A 5,864-nucleotide genomic window follows, 5' to 3' on the forward strand; every position below is an offset into this window, starting at 1 on the left:
TTTTGCAATGAATTACATATAATTCTGGACAAACCCACTCATCTTCTTTAAGGATGTCATGGAATAAATGGCATTTTGTTCATAAACATAGCATTATTGTCAAAAATTTACAAGATGTACATCATTATGTTTGATAAAGATATAATTCTAGTGGAAATTGATGAAAAAAATTTAATAGTAGAGAAGAGAAGTAGTTGTAATACATTAGGGAAGGAGTTTGTTTTTTACACAACAACACATGTACTAGATACTGGGATGTACTAGACACCTGGAGTCAAAGAAACTTTAGCACCTCTGGTAGATGCTGTCAGCATTCTACCCCTTTCTCCTCAGCTTTGGGTTTGAAGCAGGCCTGACTTCCAAATGCTGGAAGGCTGCCTCTGACACTTAAACTTTGTACAGTAGGACCCAAGTTCCTGAGAATAGGAGCCTCCTGGAGGAAGCAGCTCTCAACCAGTGAGTGAACAGATGCTGTGTATTAACTCCCCAGCAACCTGCTGCTCTGGTTGGATTGTTTGGAAGTGCTTGTTCCTAGAGGTTCCCCTGAGAGGTTAAGATCACATTGTCCACAGTGGTAGTTTGATAATATTCCCTTCCCATCGGCTGCCTTCCCTCCCCCATCCTCCTAACATTTCTCTCATACCTTCGGGTCTTTATCTGAAGATCACCTCTGAAATACATATACCTAAACCCTTGTATCAAGGTTCCTTCTGGAAGGACCCAAACTAAGATAACAGCTACAGTACTAGTTATAATTCTGAGTCCCCCTAGCAAATATTGCAAAAGTGCATTCCCTTATCTTCTGTTTACTATAAAATAAGCATTTCCCCAGAAAGAAGGGATGTGCCCCTAGGGTCTCGTGCAATTGAGAAGCAGTTTTAAATGGTATTCATACACTAGCTGAAACTTCGAGCAAAATCTCCAGATGCCAAAGAATGTATATATGATAAAGAATGACCAGACATCATATGTGGCTTTTTCTCAAGGCAAGTGCCTGGGGGGGTGGGGGGGGGGAAGGGATAAAGAGGGCAGGATTTAAAAGACTCACCATGAAACTTTACAATTATCCATTGGGACCTGGACCAGGGGCCTTATACCTGGAAAAGAGATATGTCAGGATTCTACAAGAGAAATAGAACCAGTAGTGTAGATAGATAGGTAATAGATGATAGAAGATAGATAGATAGATAGATAGATAGATAGATAGATAGATAGATGATAGGATTTATTGCAAGGGGCTGACTTACATGTTTGTGGGGACTGGTAGAGCAGGCCATCAGGAAGTCCAGGCTGGAAACTCTTAGTTGAAAGCTGTCCCTGCAGTTCATAAGTGAAATCTCTTCTTCTTCAGGGAAACCTCAGTTGGGCTCTTAAAGCCTTTCAACTGGGAGGATCAGTCTCACCCAGATTATGGAGGATAATATCCTTTAGTTAAGTCCACTAATTGTAGATGTTAATTGCATCTGCACAGCTCCTTCATAGCAATACCTACAATTACTGTTTGGCTGAGAAACTGAGAAATATAATGTAGCCAAATTGAGACATAAAACTAACCATCACTGGAGGTGGACTACTGAGTAAAAAGCTAGGTGAGGTTTAACCCACGGTAGGAAATGCAGTGAGTGCTGGGCAAGAGCTTCAAAATTACCCGCAAAAGCCCCATTGACAGAAAGAGTTCACTTTAGTACATTGCCTTCCCAGAGAGCATCAACTCTAGGTTACAACCCTGTCAGCCATATATGACAAAAGCCCTTTACTTTATCCCCTCCATCACTTTCCACTTGTGGAAGAACCTTTAATGGAGCTAGCGAGTGGGGTGGGGTGGGGAGGCTGGATGAGTAAGAGAGAAGCTAACCAGGTCACCTTCCCTTGAGGCAGGCTGAAGTTGGAGTTCCTTACAAGTTTTGTAGTATGGAGCCTGGGGGTTCGCTATTAAACAGAACTAAACTTTGTTTTATGAGTTTTGTATGTAGATGCTTATTCTTAGTCATTTTAATGTTTTGAGTTAACATCAAATGTACAGAAAAGATGCAAGAATTTTACAAAGAATTCCTCTATATTCTTCGCCCAGATTACCTACATGTTAATCGCATGGCTTACCTCTTTGTTTCTCTCCATATATGTGTGTGTGTGCGATTTTTTTCTGAACTACTTGAGTGTCAGTTAAAGATAAGTTGTTCCTTACCTTAAAGACATCAGTACATATCTCCAAAAAACAAAGATTCTTTTACAAAGTCATATTATACCTGTCAAAATTAGGAAATTAATATTTGAATTAACTAGTCTACAGACCTTGTTCATATTTTGCTATTTGTCCCAAAAATATCCTTTAGAGCAAAAGAAAATCCCAGATCATGGGCTACATTTAGTGTCCCATCTATCTCTTTAACTTGAAACAGTTCCTCAATCTTTTTTTTTATGACATTGACACATTAGAAGAATATATGTCAGTTATTTTGTAAAATGTCCTTCAATTTTGATGTCTTATATTTCCTCAAGATAGTTTCAAGTGATACATTTTAGGCAGGAATACCACAGATGTGAGATTTTGCCCTTCTCAGTACATTGTATCAGGAGGCATGCGATGTTGATATCTGATGTGAAGTTTGTGAACTTTAATCTCTTGGTCAAAGTGGTATCCATCTGGTAAAGTGGTATTTCTTTATTGTAAAATTATTTTTTCCTTTGCACTTAGTATCTTATGAATAGAACCTATAAAACTATATAGATATTCTGTTACCCCAATAATTTTCACCTAGTTTTAACATTCATGATTTTTGCCTAAAAATAGTTATTATGGTGATAGCTGTCATGATTTTCTAATTTCATCATTCGTTCTACATTTCTTAGTTGGCTGTCTACTTTGGGACACAGCTATTTCTTCTTCCCCATTAACTCATATATTTAAATCAGTATGGACCCATGTATTCCTTTTTTTAGAATAAATGAGTTATCAGCCTTTATTAACATTATTTTGATGCTCAAATTTTCCCTGATTTGGCTAGTGGAAGCCCCTTCAAGGCGGCTCCTGAGAACAAGACAAATTGTTTCCACAAATAATTAGGGGACATTTTATTTCTTAAATATGGTGAGAAATGCCTTACCCATGGTTTTATTCAGGAACAAGTTGGTATTGCAGACTTTCAAAGGGTCTAACTTTCTGCTGTAACCCTAGTGAATACAACACTTCCTCAGTGCTAGTTGCATATAGTGGTCTTCTGTGATCACCTTCAGCCCTTTACAAATGTACACCGAGAGGAAGTATTAATGTCAAGTTCTTTAATTCTCTTTCCCAAATATGTTTATATTCATTTAAATGGCTCAACAACATGTCTGAATGGAAATTGTTTGAGAGAACATTCAAGTGTCCAAGTTTATTTCATGTTTAACACTAAACCCAAACAGATCAAAGCCAGAGTTCTTTGATGGCCCTATAAGGCCATCAGTACTAATCAAAGAGTGGTCCATGGACCAGCAACATCACCTGAGGGCTTGGTCCCACCCCCAAAAATTATAGTACAGAACACTATGTAAGCTTAAAAAATATTTTGTAAAGGAAATTTTATTGGCATAAAAACAGCATGTCAAAGAAATTTTTAAAAAACAGTATAGGGGCACTGGGGGTGGCTCAGTTAGGCATCTGGGTTCGGTTCAGGTTGTGATCCCAGGGTCCTGGGATTGAGCCCCAAGTCAGGCTCTGTGCTCAGTGGGGAGTCTGCTTCTCTCTCTCCTTCCTCCTTAACCCCTCTCCCCATTTGTGCACTCACGTGCTCCAATAAATAAAATCTTTAAAAAAAACAGTATAAATGGTATGTATAGTAATCTCAGACGTGTAAATATGCAACACTCAAATAGTAGTTTTTCTGGGCTTTAGAATTCTGAATGGACTTTTATTGTCTTAATTTATATTTTTATCCTTTTTAACAATGAGTGTGAATTACTTTTCAATTAACAACAAAATTATTTCTTGGGAAAACAAAACAAGTTCCTCCAGAAGTCCAGAATGCCAAGGTGATTTTATTAGTATTTGCCCGTTTTATTCCTTTATGTATATTGACTCAGTTATGATTCACTCAGAAGGAGACACTGAGCCAGGAATTCAGGAGCAGGTGATTTGTTGAGAAAATGCAACTGAGGAAACCAGTTGGGGTGCAAAGGTAAACAAAACAGAGAAGTTAAAGAAGCCAGATAAGGATGAGTTTACTGGTGAAGCCCCAGCTTCATTTTAACCCATGGGGAGCTATAGAGAACAGGCAAAAAGGACTGAGCTTTTAGATTCCTACATCTGTTAATAACTAGCCTTGGGGGTACTGGTAAGGCTATTCCAGTGCTCAACAGCAATTCAATGAGTTGAATTGTGGGTCATGTGGGAACTGCTGGTTAGGAAGCATGCAGAAGCTAAGGGTGGGTGCAGTATGGGAAAAGAGACACCAACACTGATGCAGAAATGTAGATGTAGATGCTTAAGTTTAGAAGGAAATACTCTCTTCTATGCTTGTTCTTATCTTTAAATTGACACTGTGTAAATTGGTTAGGAACGTGGCTTTTGTAGTCAGCAGACTTGGATTTGAATCCTCACTCTACCATTTACTAGCTGCATATACATGGATCAAGTTACAAATGGTCTTTGAATCCCAAGGTCATCCTCTATGAAGTAGGGATAATAATCTGCCCCTCAACAAACCGCCATGAGACTCAAAGAAGTTACACGTGTAAGGTTTCTACTTTTGTGTCTACACAGTTAGTGCTCAATAAATGACTTGTTTTTTACCTTCTTCCAGTCCCTAGGGGCAAGGTAAACCAAAAGAAGTCACAGGGATGAAGATCCAGACCTAGAGAATCAGAAGAGTAAAAGTTTGTTGAAGCAGAATAACCTTCAGACTGTCAGTTGAAATGATTTAAACACATAGACATTTTCTTCATTTGGTTTCTAATAGAGAAAGATGAACATTGTCCATTTGCTATGAAAATAGTTACTAATTCCAGCCATACTAATTCTAGTGGCCCAAACATTGACTTTTTTTTTGTTTCTAGAGCCAAACCAACTTCTTCTAGAATCAAAATAGTTAGGTTATTAAAATGGAGTTTTAGTTTGAGCTCCGTAGAAATAGAGCTTGAGATAGAAACTCTTGTGTAAATGCTTTATTGCAGGAGTGCTCCTAGCGGGGACTGGGCCTGAGAGATGCCAGGATAAAGCAGGGAGAGGACATAAGGAAAAGAAAATCAGAGTCTGTCTGACTCCATAGGGAGCCATGGAGGATGAATTGTACCACAGGGGTTGCCCTGCCCAAGGGAAGGAGGCTGGCTGTTGTGTCTACCCTGCATCAGTCATTGGCCGGCCTCCTGGGGGGCAGAAACCTCACAGAGACAAGCTGGCTCTGGTCAGCCAAAGACAGTCCTTTAGAGGAGGTAGCTCTGAGCTGCCAGCCACAGCCATAGAGCAATGGGTGTGCCAGCTGATAAGGGCAATCTGGTAGCATCTGTTACAAGGGACACATTTATGGGTGCAAAGTTGGGGCGTAAAGTTTTCGATGGTGACTTCTTGAGGTTCATTTTGTATGACAAGCTCTTTTTATTTTTTTTTATTTTTTTTTCCGACAAGCTCTTTAAAAAAAAGAATGTAACTTTTACAAACTTTCAAACTTGTTGAAATCATTCCCATAGGATAAAGAATGAGTAAGTACAGCAATGAGAACCAGTTCAGCGGCTATGTAAAAGGAGAAAATAATTTGTTTCTTCAAGCTTGAGTTGAGCATTATCAATCATTGAAAATTATAACCATGAGAGACAGAGGAATTCAAACCCCATGCTCAGAATAAGGTCATGTCTAATTGGTACAAGTGAATCACTCCTAGTGCAGTTAA

Source organism: Nyctereutes procyonoides, unplaced genomic scaffold (genome assembly GCF_905146905.1).
Source record: "Nyctereutes procyonoides isolate TBG_1078 unplaced genomic scaffold, NYPRO_anot_genome, whole genome shotgun sequence".
Lineage (NCBI taxonomy): Eukaryota > Metazoa > Chordata > Mammalia > Carnivora > Canidae > Nyctereutes > Nyctereutes procyonoides.